Source organism: Gigantopelta aegis, chromosome 9 (genome assembly GCF_016097555.1).
Source record: "Gigantopelta aegis isolate Gae_Host chromosome 9, Gae_host_genome, whole genome shotgun sequence".
Lineage (NCBI taxonomy): Eukaryota > Metazoa > Mollusca > Gastropoda > Neomphalida > Peltospiridae > Gigantopelta > Gigantopelta aegis.
Genome location: NC_054707.1, coordinates 60320631 through 60335246, shown reverse-complemented (window position 1 = coordinate 60335246; position 14616 = coordinate 60320631). Strand labels below are relative to the sequence as shown.

The window sequence follows — 14616 nt, the reverse complement described above, 5'->3', positions numbered from 1 at the left end:
GTGTAGCTATTGAATGAATGAATGTTTAACGATACCCCAGCACGAGAAATACATAAGCTATTTGGATGTAGCTATTGAAGACATGTACTTCATTATCAAGACCACCCTGGGTCGGGTGGTACATGGGGGCATGCATTGAACCTAGCACAAAACAATAATTATTCAAAGCCATCTTGTACAAGCTGTAAAATGAAAAGCTGTGATTAAATAATATATGGTGGCTGTTGTGGTTGTGGAGTTTAGATAACATATCAATTCTTCAAAATGCTGAACTGATAACACTAAAAAGTTGTAATTAAATTGATATAATCTTATTAAATGTTGGTTGATTAAAATGAACAGTTTCAATGAAATATGTTTTGAAAAATGTATAATTAAATTACAAATTATTAAACATGTTTAGAATTGCGGCCCCATTTCTGCTTGTGATGAATTTATAGGCCCATTCTTAGATGATGGAAACATTTTAATCACTGGTGAACAGTTCCCATTGAATTTGCAAGCAAACTGCTTATTATATTTGATGTTTGATATCTTGACATATCATTCATATACATATTGTATAAAAGTAGAAATGTTTAAAAAAAAAAAATTAGTTATGAGGTGCAGAAAATAACTTGTATTTTGTCAAATTTGATTACACAAGAAAGATGACGGGTAGATCATTCAGATTAAGTTTTTAAATGTTTATATATATATAGTAATAATAATAATAATAATAATAGTAAAATAAGACACTGGATTTAACTGAGGCATCATTTGTCACAATAGGATAGAATAAGAATAGAATAGAATAGAATAGATGTTTAACGACACCCAAACACGAAAAATACATCGGCTATTGTGTGTCAAACTATGGTAAATGCAAAACTAAAGTGATGATCAACATCAATATAAAAATTCAACAGTGAAATAAAAAACAGTGCAAAGAACTGTGCTTTTCAATACAAAATGAAATGTGTGACTGTCACGTCGTAAAATATAAATGGTGATGTCACACTCTGTTCCAGTGTAAACATTCTTTGCAGGAAGTTATTTGCTTGTTTGTTTAAAATACTTAATTGAAAACGCCGACTCATTCCGAAAACGGAGCAAAGAATGGAGAATTGAAAAATAAGGAGGCAAAATCATTATGGACATATCAATCTAGTGGTCGAGTAGCGTTTTTTGTTATGAGGGATATTTTAGTTTCGATTTTGTTTTTCTGTTACAATAGTAACAAATAACTAGAATGACTAAATTCACTATTTTGGGAGCACAATCAAGGTTAGGTCAGGTTATGGGCGCAGGTGTTGGCCTGGGCAGACTCCTGTGTCCAGAACAGGAAAAGGGTTTAGGGTGGTGGGGGCAAGGGATCACCACAAGCCCGACCGGCATCGGTAGCAGGCGGGGCGTTTAGCACAACCCCCAAAACCATTCAAGATATATAGGACAATTGCCGTAGTTGCAAGATGATTTGTCGTAGTCGGGGATTTTACAAATGGCACATTTTGCCGCTGGATGAAGGCATAATTTTGTTGTTATTTTTTCAGCAAAAGACACTGGTTTAAAACTGTTAAAGGCATCCTCAAAAAATAAAAAAATAAAAAATTTTTTTTTTTTTTTTTTAGAAAGATTTGACATCTTTCTATAAAAAAAAAAATTTGAAAATAATTTCAGTTTGATTTAAGTACGATGAAAAGTAAAAGTGTTTTGGAAAAAACAAAACAAAAAACAAAAACCAACAACCATATTTGTGTACAATATACAAATCAATCGGCACATAAATAAATAAATTATAGTAAATTTCATAGAATGAAAAAAGGCGTTCTCTATGGGACGGACTATAGTAGTTTAATAGTGTCTTTTGCTATAAGGGAGGATAATTTTCAATAGTTTCCTGTTGCCATGGACACAAACAGCAAGAAATGCTAAATTAACTGTTTCCGGAGCACAACGTCAAAACCATTCAAGATAATTTCACGAAATGTACACATATCAGTAATTAATGTTTTTCTGTTAATATGAAAAAAAACATCACAAGTCCCAAACTGTTCAAAACGACTTTGTAGACATAACTGTTATCAATCTAGTGATATAGTAGGTAGTGTATCTAGTGATCTAGTAGGTTGTATGTCGTGAGATCTAGTAGGTGGTGTCGTTGTACATAAAACTAGTATCAATCTAGTGATATAGTAGGTAGTGTATCTAGTGATCTAGTAGGTAGTGCATCTAGTTATCTAGTAGGTAGTGTATGTTGTGATCTAGTAGGTAGTGCATCTAGTTATCTAGTAGGTAGTGCATCTAGTTATCTAATAGGTAGTGCATCTGGTGATCTAGTAGGTAGTGCATCTAGTTATCTAATAGGTAGTGCATCTAGTGATCTAGTAGGTAGTGCATCTAGTTATCTAGTAGGTAGTGTATGTTGTGATCTAGTAGGTAGTGCATCTAGTTATCTAGTAGGTAGTGCATCTAGTTATCTAGTAGGTAGTGCATCTAGTGATCTAGTAGGTAGTGTATCTAGTTATGTAATAGGTAGTGTATGTTGTGATCTAGTAGGTAGTGCATCTAGTGATCTAGTAGGTAGCGCATCTAGTGATCTAGTAGGTAGTGCATCTAGTGATCTAGTAGGTAGTGCATCTAGTTATCTAATAGGTAGTGCATCTAGTCATCTAGTAGTTAGTGTATGTTGTGATCTAGTAGGTAGTGCATCTAGTTATCTAGTAGGTAGTGCATCTAGTGATCTAGTAGGTAGTGCATCTAGTTATCTAGTAGGTTGTGTATGTTGTGATCTAGTAGGTAGTGTATGTTGTGATCTATTAGGTTGTGCATCTAGTGATCTAGTAGGGTGTGTCTTTGTACACATAAATATTATCAATCTAGTTATCTAGTAGGTAGTGTATGTTGTGATCTAGTAGGTAGTGTATGTTGTGATCTAGTAGATAGTGTATGTTGTGATCTAGTAGATAGTGTATGTTGTGATCTAGTAGGTAGTGCATCTAGTGATCTAGTAGGAACGAACGAGAATGGAAGGCGCAAGACAATAGGGGGTCCGGAAGCATGTCCCCCTCCCCCGGAAAATTTGAAATCTAGAGGCTCTGAAATACTATTATGAATGTTACTTAATTAAAACGTAATATCAATAACCAGTATGTTTGGGGTTTTTTTTTGCTCCTTGTTCCCCTGCTAACTACGGCCCTGGATGCACATTTACAGGGATGACTTTGACAACACGTTATTGGGCTATTTCTCGTTCCAGCCAATGCACCACGACTATACAAAAGGCCGTGGTATGTGCTGACATGTCTATGGGATGGTGCGTATAAAAGATCCCTTGCTTCTAATCGAAAAGAGTAGCCCATGAAGTGGCAACAGAGGGTTTCCTCTCTCAATAACTGTGTGGTCCTTAACCATATATCCGACGCCGTATAACCGTAAATAAAATGTGTTGAGTGCGTCGTTAAATAAAACATTTCCTTCCTTCCTGATCGATATATTTTATGTTTTAAATAATAAACTTCAGCTTGCTAGAAAGGAAATGTTTTATTTAACGACGCACTTAAAGGGTCATACCCTAGTTTTTAAACAATAAGACACCCTTTTTAGAGCCGTTTGTGATCACTGAAATAAAACATTACTTATATTTTATTGTTTAGAGTATCCATTTCCGTACAACCGAAGTGTTTCTGGTCATCCTTGTGTTTCTAATAACCACAAAATGCATTTTTCATATTTTTTTAAACGCACTGCGTCTGAGAAGTAACAGTTGTGAAGTCGCATTTTTATCTTTTTTTAAGGGTATTTCAACGTCACAGACTATTACTTCACTCTGTTCTATCCAAATTTGTTACAGGTTTGTAAATTAACGAAACCTAGTGAACATTTTTACGGTTTGAAACTACGGTCTAGGTGAAAAATATGCCTTAGTATTTAAAAACTAGGGTCTGTCCCTTTAACGACTCAACTTCTTTAAAATGACCACAACTGAATACTCATTCCTAACTATAACGTTTCAAGAAGAGTTAAGATAAATGCAAGTTTCTGACGGAGAGAAAATGGAGAGGGAGAGGGAGAGAGGGAGGGAGAGAGACAGAGGGAGGGAGAGAGAGAGAGAGAGAGAGAGAGAGAGAGAGAGAGAGAGAGAGAGAGAGAGAGAGAGAGAGAGAGAGAGAGAGCGAGCGAGAGTCGGTAAGTCATGTATGCTATTCATACAGAGTCGTGTCCCCTTAGCATATCCCGGAACACAAACTGCTTTTCTCAGAAAGAACTAATTCTCAGAACCGGCGTGACGTCACACGGCCTAGTTACCGATCATCCGGGTCTTTGGGGGTGAAGCAAACCCTTAGTGATTACTGTTTTACATAGAATAAAGTTATCATATTAACATTTTGCATGCCTTGCATATTGTCATTTATTTTCTGTAGCTAACACATTGTTGCAGCATGTCTTATGAGTATTATAGCAGCTTGGGTTGTCATATAACAGAAGCGAACAACGGGAATCTGAATTAGTACAATCTATATTTATTACCTACGTGTTTCCGTATAGCTAGTATGTCGAGGGGATCTGACTAGAGGCAGGTTGGGCAGAATATAATTTTTTCTTGAAGCAATTTTCAGATAATATTAATTATAAATTTTAACAACTTTGAAATAATAAAAAATTATTAATATTATAATAATTATGACGTGGGCTACAAAATATATACTTTGTATGAATAATAATAAAATTTGTATGCATGATTCAAGATAATTATTTTTATGATATAATTAAACAATTGCAAAGTTGTTACTTTACAACTTTAAATTACAGTATTATTATTATCATTTTATTATATAGATGTAATGGCAACAGTGTAAATGTTCCACTGAATACATTTTGTTATTCTTTAAAAAATCCCCAGTTCCTTGAAATAATGAAATGATTTTGTTTTTACAGATTGTGAAATTATCTCATGATGTTGGCCTTTCTTACCGGTTGAATGCAGGCAAAAAGAAAATAGCAATAATAAAATATAGCCAACCTCAGACCTTGTCATCTAAGGAGAGTTATATCTCTCTCTAGCTACCCATCACTCCCCTGAGATTAGTTCAAGGAGAATAATATATAGCTCCCTTTGGCAATTGAATATTAATAATATTTTACATTGCCCCCCCCCCCCCCCCCCCCCCATAATCTAATTTAGGGGAGCACTTAATAGTATATATCGCCAGTCACTTATACAGTAGTGTCAATCCACTGCCACTAGGCTAGACATTTGTCAAAGTCGCTGAGGCGGTCAAAATATTAAACAGACGTAGGCCTAAACAAAAACATCATTCTTGGTGAGAGAGCCATCAGGGAATTACACTCCAATTAAAACGACTCAGAGTTTGCAACTGGTTACAATCAATACCTGTCAACACCCGTGTACGGAGCTCTGTCGGGTCGAGTGTCCTAGTCCGAAGCAAGAGGTTTTTGTACAATACAAACTGCTTGAAATAACATAAAATATACTGAGATAATCTATAAATGTATTTATTGTTGATTGTTCAATGTAGTGTAGCCAATAATTATAAAGGATTTTAAAATTAACAAAAAGTTTTTGTTAAGTGGGAGTGAGCAGAACAGCTACACGTACTGGTTATCTCTAGAGCCAGTAGAGGTCAAATTTCATCCAATCAGTGATGACGTTATTAAGCTCTTTGTCTAAACATGTGCTAGCTCAGGCTGTCAAACGTTTCAACGGTGCCATCTTTTATTAATTTTCAGGACACAGTACTGAATACTCGTACTTTTTAAACATATATGGGAATTAAAATTCATAACTTTTATTCCTTTTTATATTATTTATTCAATTATGTAAAATATATACAATTTGTGGGGGGTTTTTTTCACTGATGTCATTTTTTTTTTAAAGTTTCATTTTTATCGTTTCACGTTCATGATTCAAGATAAAACTATACAAACGTCACTGATTTTAAAACCTCCCAACTATTTGGCAAATATCATCTTTTTAATGTTCTTTTTTTTATTCCTTTCTGTGTGGGAAGCCATGGCGTTCCATCAGGTTTGTCACGTTTTAGTGCATCTACCCAGAAGCGGCGTCTGGTCTCATCTTTTCGAAATTTATAAAACAATATTTTTTTTAACATCATATTATGATCTATGCAGCCAGCTGGAAAACATTTTGTAGGCATTCTGGCCGTTAACTGCTGTAAATGATCGACTAAAATTGCCTCGTTTCACTATCAAACCATAGGTAACTAAGGAAAAGCTTCACAGCATCACGTGACAAACAATGGCGGCCAGGGGTCGAAGTACCCGTATGTTCGGTTCCGAGAATGCTAGGTCCTGAATCAAGCTTTGTTGTTGACTGGTTATTTGATAGTATTTTCCTAATTATTTAAATTAGTGGATGATGTTCTCGTTATAAACTTAAGCACAGATATACATCAGGTAAATAATGTTTCGTTGTATACATATAGCAGTAAGTGACTACGTGTGAAAACACCGAGCAAAATGTGTGTCATCGTGTCAAATACAGCAATCTATACTAGCTGAGTAGGTCATTATGTTGGAATTTTCAGTTTTAAAAATTGTTAAACTAAATAACCACTAATATATATTTATTGAAACCCATTCCCAAAGTTAAGAAAATACCATAAACTCGAGAATTGTAAACGTTTGGTATATGTTAAAACGTGTAAACTAAGTAGCCTAAGCGACTTTTGTAAGAACAGTCTTGACCTAAATTCGAAAAAGAATGAATCATATGTTATGAAGATTCATAAGAATATATTTATGTCCATTATTTACTGTTTACGCACATGCATATAATATATTTTGCTATTAATGTTTTACTACTGTAATACTTTGTTAAACAAAATGTTTTTTAAATAGTTTTTAATTATTTGTTATTTCCCTGTAGACGTTTCAAAAACAGGGTTTTCCCCCATGTCATTAATAGACCACATCGGCGTTCTGGTACACTAGGGGTGTTCAGGATGGTCAGCGCTATTGGCGGATTCAGGACGGGTGTGTGATTGAAGGGGGGCGACCCCCACCCGTTATAAATGTCATTTTTAATTACTTTTTAACGCCATATAACCGTAATTAAAATGTATTAAATAAAACATTCTTTCCTTTTCAATTCATCTTTCACAATATACAACACTAAACTGCCCTGAAAAAAGGTTGTCTCTGTAAATCTTTATTTTTAAAAAGGGAGCGGGACGTAGCCCAGTGATAAAGTGTCTCTGTAAATATTTATTTTTAAAAAGGGAGCGGGACGTAGCCCAGTGATAAAGTGTCTCTGTGCATCTCTATTTTTAAAAAGGGAGCGGGACGTAGCCCAGTGATAAAGTGTCTCTGTGCATCTCTATTTTTAAAAAGGGAGCGGGACGTAGCCAAGTGATAAAGTGTCTCTGTGCATCTTTATTTTTAAAAAGGGAGCGGGACGTAGCCCAGTGATAAAGTGTCTCTGTGCATCTCTATTTTTAAAAAGGGAGCGGGACGTAGCCCAGTGATAAAGTGTCTCTGTGCATCTTTATTTTTAAAAAGGGAGCGGGACGTAGCCCAGTGATAAAGTGTCTCTGTGCATCTTTATTTTTAAAAAGGGAGCGGGACGTAGCCCAGTGATAAAGTGTCTCTGTGCATCTTTATTTTTAAAAAGGGAGCGGGACGTAGCCCAGTGATAAAGTGTCTCTGTGCATCTCTACTTTTAACAAGGGAGCGGGACGTAGCCAAGTGATAAAGTGTCTCTGTGCATCTTTATTTTTAAAAAGGGAGCGGGACGTAGCCCAGTGATAAAGTGTCTCTGTGCATCTTTATTTTTTTAAAGGGAGCGGGACATAGCCCAGTGATAAAGTGTCTCTGTGCATCTCTATTTTTAACAAGGGAGCGGGACGTAGCCAAGTGATAAAGTGTCTCTGTGCATCTCTATTTTTAACAAGGGAGCGGGACGTAGCCAAGTGATAAAGTGTCTCTGTGCATCTTTATTTTTAAAAAGGGAGCGGGACGTAGCCCAGTGATAAAGTGTCTCTGTGCATATCTATTTTTAAAGGGAGCGGGACATAGCCCAGTGATAAAGTGTCTCTGTGCATCTCTATTTTTTAACAAGGGAGCGGGACGTGATAAAGTGTTTCTGTGCATCTTTATTTTTAAAAAGGGAGTGGGACGTAGCCCAGTGATAAAGTGTCTCTGTGCATCTCTATTTTTAACAAGGGAGCGGGACGTAGCCCAGTGATAAAGTGTCTCTGTGCATCTTTATTTTTAAAAAGGGAGCGGGACGTAGCCCAGTGATAAAGTGTCTCTGTGCATCTCTATTTTTAAAGGGAGCGGGACATAGCCCAGTGATAAAGTGTCTCTGTGCATCTCTATTTTTTAACAAGGGAGCGGGACGTGATAAAGTGTTTCTGTGCATCTTTATTTTTAAAAAGGGAGTGGGACGTAGCCCAGTGATAAAGTATTTCTGTGCATCTTTATTTTTAAAAAGGGAGCGGGACGTGATAAAGTGTTTCGGTGCATCTTTATTTTCAAAAAGGGAGCGGGACGTGATAAAGTATTTCTGTGCATCTCTATTTTTTAACAAGGGAGCGGGACGTGATAAAGTGTTTCTGTGCATCTTTATTTTTAAAAAGGGAGCGGGACGTGATAAAGTGTTTCGGTGCATCTTTATTTTCAAAAAGGGAGCGGGACGTGATAAAGTGTTTCGGTTCATCTTTATTTTCAAAAAGGGAGCGGGACGTAGCCCAGTGATAAAGTGTTTCTGTGCATCTTTATTTTTAAAAAGGGAGCGGGACGTAGCCCAGTGATAAAGTGTCTCTGTGCATCTCTATTTTTAAAAAGGGAGCGGGACGTAGCCCAGTGATAAAGTGTCTCTGTGCATCTCTATTTTTAAAAAGGGAGCGGGACGTAGCCCTGTGATAAAGTGTCTCTGTGCATCTCTATTTTTAAAAAGGGAGCGGGACGTAGCCCAGTGATAAAATGTCTCTGTGCATCTCTATTTTTTAACAAGGGAGCGGGACGTAGCCCAGTGATAAAGTGTTTCTGTGCATCTTTATTTTTAAAAAGGGAGTGGGACGTAGCCCAGTGATAAAGTGTTTCTGTGCATCTTTATTTTTAAAAAGGGAGCGGGACGTGATAAAGTGTTTCTGTGCATCATTATTTTTAAAAAGGGAGTGGGACGTAGCCCAGTGATAAAGTGTTTCTGTGCATCTTTATTTTTAAAAAGGGAGCGGGACGTAGCCCAGTGATAAAGTGTCTCTGTGCATCTTTATTTTTAAAAAGGGAGAGGGACGTAGCCCAGTGATAAAGTGTCTGTGCATCTTTATTTTTAAAAAGGGAGCGGGACGTAGCCCAGTGATAAAGTGTTTCTGTGCATCTTTATTTTTAAAAAGGGAGCGGGACGTAGCCCAGTGATAAAGTGTCTCTGTGCATCATTATTTTTAAAAAGGGAGCGGGACGTAGCCCAGTGATAAAGTGTCTCTGTGCATCATTATTTTTAAAAGGGAAGAGGGACGTAGCCCAGTGATAAAGTGTCTCTGTGCATCTTTATTTTTAAAAAGGGAGCGGGACGTAGCCCAGTGATAAAGTGTCTCTGTGCATCTTTATTTTTAAAAAGGGAGCGGGACGTAGCCCAGTGATAAAGTGTCTCTGTGCATCTTTATTTTTAAAAAGGGAGCGGGACGTAGCCCAGTGATAAAGTGTCTCTGTGCATCTTTATTTTTAAAAAGGGAGCGGGACGTAGCCCAGAGATAAAGTGTCTCTGTGCATCTCTATTTTTAAAAAGGGAGCGGGACGTAGCCCAGTGATAAAGTGTCTCTGTGCATCTTTATTTTTAAAAAGGGAGCGGGACGTAGCCCAGTGATAAAGTGTCTCTGTGCATCTCTATTTTTAAAAAGGGAGCGGGACGTAGCCCAGTGATAAAGTGTCTCTGTGCATCTTTATTTTTTTAAAAAGGGAGCGGGATGTGATAAAGTGTCTCTGTGCATCTCTATTTTTAAAAAGGGAGCGGGACGTAGCCCAGTGATAAAGTGTCTCTGTGCATCTTTATTTTTAAAAAGGGAGCGGGACGTAGCCCAGTGATAAAGTGTCTCTGTGCATCTTTATTTTTAAAAAGGGAGCGGGACGTAGCCCAGTGATAAAGTGTCTCTGTGCATCTCTATTTTTAAAAAGGGAGCGGGACGTAGCCCAGTGATAAAGTGTCTCTGTGTGCATCTCTATTTTTAAAATGGGAGCGGGACGTAGCCCAGTGATAAAGTGTCTCTGTGTGCATCTCTATTTTTAAAAAGGGAAGTGGACGTAGCCCAGTGATAAAGTGTCTCTGTGCATCTTTATTTTTAAAAAGGGAGCGGGACGTAGCCCAGTGATAAAGCATTCACCTAATGTGCGGTCGGTCTGGGGTCGATTCCCATCGGTGGACCCACTGGGCTATTTCTAGTTCCAGTCGGTGCTGCACAACTGGTATATCAAAGGCCATAGTATGTACTATCCTCTCTATGGGATACTGCATGTAAAAGATCCCTTGCTGCTACTTGGAAAGAGAAGCCCATTGCGTGGCGGCAGCGGGTTTCCTCTCATTATCTCTGTGTGGTCCTTAATCATATGCTCGTAGCCATATAAACGTAATTAAAATATGTTGTGCGTCGTTAAATAAAACATTCCTTCTTTCATTTATTTAAAAACAAAATGTCTGGGAAGCATGCCTCTGAACCCACCTACGGATACCAGTATCTGTGAAGGAGTGAAGATTGCTTATTTGCTACACATTTTCGTTGTTATATAATATTATTCTTTACACAACAGTAAATATTTACTGATGCCTTCGACAGACTAACTTTGTACCATCATGTTCTGTCATATCACATGTATTAACATTTTGATATCCTCAAACCTATCTTAAGCGGCCACACATATAGTGTTCAAAAGTAACCGCTCAAAACAAGTGGCCGCTGAATACAGGTTGCCACTTTTTTAGTGTTTAAAAATATTTTTTGTCTTTTTTCTTTCTTTTTTTACCGTGTGTACTGTAATGGGTGTGTTCTATTGTTTACTATAAATCAACTTTCAACATGTCGCCATCTTCAGAAATAATAAAATGTAATTGAAAAGTGTGAATTTCATCGTTTGAAATACATTCTCTCACAAGTTAGTTGTCTCTTTTCATTTAATTACTACTTCTTGCGATGTGCTGTCATCAAAGGCGTACGGTATGTAGGGGTTAGGCAAAATACTCGAATCTGAATAACAACATTTATTCAGATCACTGCAAAACAACTATATATAGAACTGGGACCAATTTCAGAAAACATAGCATAGTTTTGCACGTAAACGTAAATCTACGACTAAACCACAATTTGTATTACTATTATAGTACAACAAATAGAGTTAAAAAGTAGACGTATGTCATTTTCTTTTGTTTTTAAAACACTCCCATCTTCTGTAATAATGTAATTTTCTACGTGAAATACTAGTAGATGCCAAACACATGTAAATGTAATGTATGACCGGTGTAACAGCTAATCGCAGTGAGACGTAAACTTACGACAGGCCCCTGGACACGAATCACTACGCATTACAACTAATATTGGATAGATGGATGGAATTGTTTAACGTGCACATTCAGAGCAAGCTGTTGTAACGCACGCCTGTCCTAGGTACAGGTGCCGGCCTCTGCCGGCTCCTCCGTCCAGGACAAGAAAGGTGTGGGATGGGTAGGAGGGGGGACTGCCTGCACTGGCAGGTGCAAAGGAGCACCAGCAGTCCGACCGTAGCCGGTAACAGGCGGAGGGTGGTATGGTGCTATGGAATTTGGAATGTCCCCTAGGATTAAGCCAAAGAGAATGGGTGCGCATTTTTGATGAAGGAATTTAGGCGCAATTTTGAACGGTCGATCTAAATGTAAAGGTAGGGAGCTACGTATAGGTTTGGAATTTAGTAGGCCGAGAGTAGCTCGTTAATTGGACCTAATTGGTGCTGACAGGTCTCCCTAGGTTGCTCATAGGAGCCCTTAAAAGGGCCTGAACTGTTCAGCTCAACTAATATTGTGGGTGAAGTGATATAAATACGTGGTGAAAAGGTTTCAGGCCACGCTCATTTTGCCCGAATATCGCTATCGTTTTTGCCCGAATTTGTCCAGCATTGGGGGGAAGGGGAGGGAGGAGGAGGAGGGTTACACAGTGGAGATGTCGGACTGAATGGGTACAAGTATCCAAGAAAGAGTAAAGATTGCTTATTTGCTGCACGTTGTCGTTTTTTTTTTTTTTTTTTTACAGAATAGTCAATTGTGTCCGCTTAACACAGGTATTTTGGGATCCCATTTAGGCGGCCGCTGGCCGCATTAGTCAGGTGACCGCATATTACAAATGCATTTACATTAAAAATTGTTTGGGAGGGTAAAACAAAAAGTGACCGCCTATGGCAGGTGAATACCGAATATTTAATTTTTACAAAGCATTCTGTAAAATAATATATATTTTGTCCGTTATTCTTGAAAATACCTCTTAACCCCTCCCATATCAAGCACTTAAACCGTTCTATCATTTTCGCTTGATGCGCGGCCGGTCTAGAATCGATCCTCGCCGGTGGGCCCATTGGGTTATTTCTCGTTCCAACCAGAGCTCCAAAACTAGTTTAACAAAGGTCGTGTGATGTATTATCCTGTCTGGGATGGTGCATCCTTTACTACTAACTGAAACATGTAGCGGGTTTCCTCTCTAAGACTAGGCCCCCTATATGTCTAAATTACCAAATGTTTGACATGCAATAGCCGATGAATAATAAATCAGTGTGCTCTAGTGGTGTCGTTAAACAAAACAAACTTAAAACTACATTCCCTGGAATATTTGTATTATTTAAGCATATAGAACAGAAAATCCAATTACGTTTGGTGCATATATGACGCCGCACTCCGCATTGGTTTCATTACGCTGGCTTATCCAGGTCAAAAAAAAAGCCATGATTTTGAAAGTGGAACACTTTTGACGGGCTCGTACCGATCTCGGTTTTCATTGGTATATCACAAGTATAGAATTCCCCAACAAGAGATCACGTGAGACTTCGCAATTTTGAACAAATGTAATTGTCTTGATTGAGGGGTCGTCTCATATCTCCAAAACATATTTATATAGAGATATGGTACAACGCCTTTCCAGGGGTCGGTGAGTGGGAGATTTGCCTTGATATTTTGACAGTGGCCAGCTGTTGGCATACGCGTTACATGTAAGGGGGTGTTACTAATTACGTAACGCTCTAGGGGTAGAGGAAGAGGGTACTGTGTTTGATTTACGTAACATTTTTCAAGACTATATGTTATTTTTATTCATTACTTAGACCTAAAAAGGTGTTTTTTGGAAATGCGCGGTCAGTCTAGGATCGATCCCCATCGGCGAGTATACAAAAGACCATGGTATGTGATATCCTGTCTATGGGATGGTACATATAAACGATCTCTTGCTAAAAAAAAAAATGTAGCGGGTTTCCAAGGCGCGTGTGCAGGGATTTCAGCGGGGTTGGGGTTATAGACTGTTGTGCGAAGTTTATATGAGGCCATGCTCCCCCAAAAAATACATTTCAATTTTTTTTAAGCTTGGGCAAGTAAGGGTTTCGACCTCCAATACCCTCCCCCTGCACATGCACCCGATTCCTCTCTAAGATTATATGTCAAAATTACCAAATGTTAGATATCCAACAGCAGATGGAAGGAAGGATAGGATATGTTTTATTTAACGACGCACTCAACACATTTTATTTACGGTTGTATGGAGTCGGATGATTATTAAATCAATATGCTTTATCTTTGATGTCGTTAACCCCCCCCCCCCCCCCCAACCTTACCCTTTCCAAACGAAATAATATTTATTTGAATTTGTCGATTTTAACACGTAAAATTAAGAAGTGAAAACGTTCATTGTCTACTTTAGTATATTTTATTAAAAAAAATATATACATGATTAATGTATTACTAGTGTAAGGGAAACGGAATTAAGTTGTGTTGAAAATAGGTGATATGGATTTATACTTTTAATAATTAATGTTTTATTATATGGGATATAGACTTGTTGATTTGTTAATATTTTAGGTATTGTAATTTGGTAATATATTTTGTAATTAGTGTAGATTAAGTTGGGTATTAATTAAGCATTGGCTGAATTATTATTATTATATTAAAGTTAAATTATTTAAGATTGTTATTTTGAGAAGTCCTGAGTAGACTATATTAAGGGGGAAGTAAAACAAATTGAGACCTTATTTGGGAGATGGCCAAAGGTACAATGCATGCCTAACTTCTGTTCGAGTAGACCATGTCTTTTGTCCTGTGTTAGGTTTGGTATCAGTGGTTGTGTTAGGTTTTGTAATAGTGATTTTGTTTGCAGCAGAAAGGTGCTATGTTTGCCTGAGCTACGAACATGTCTTGTTTATTAGGTTGTGTGGAGGTTTTGGGGTAGGATGAAAGGGTTGGTGTGATTTTATGTTAAGTGTAAATAAAATTTGACTAGTTAATTTTGTGTTTTCATTTCGTCTTCTGCACTAGACCTTAGTGAAACTCTTAATCATAGACAGCTACCTTGAAAGCCATATCAGATAAATTGAATCTGGGAAACTAATAAACGGGTTTAAGATACACAGAGAGATCTAGGGATTCCCGTTACACTA

At 37.6% G+C, this 14616-nt stretch overlaps 1 protein-coding gene across 1 annotated transcript in view; it reads right to left on the bottom strand.

Annotated features, from left to right (window-relative positions):
* The window catches only part of LOC121380654, a 97060-nt gene that overhangs the window by 37433 nt on the left and 45011 nt on the right, over positions 1-14616 (bottom strand). The window lies entirely within an intron of this gene.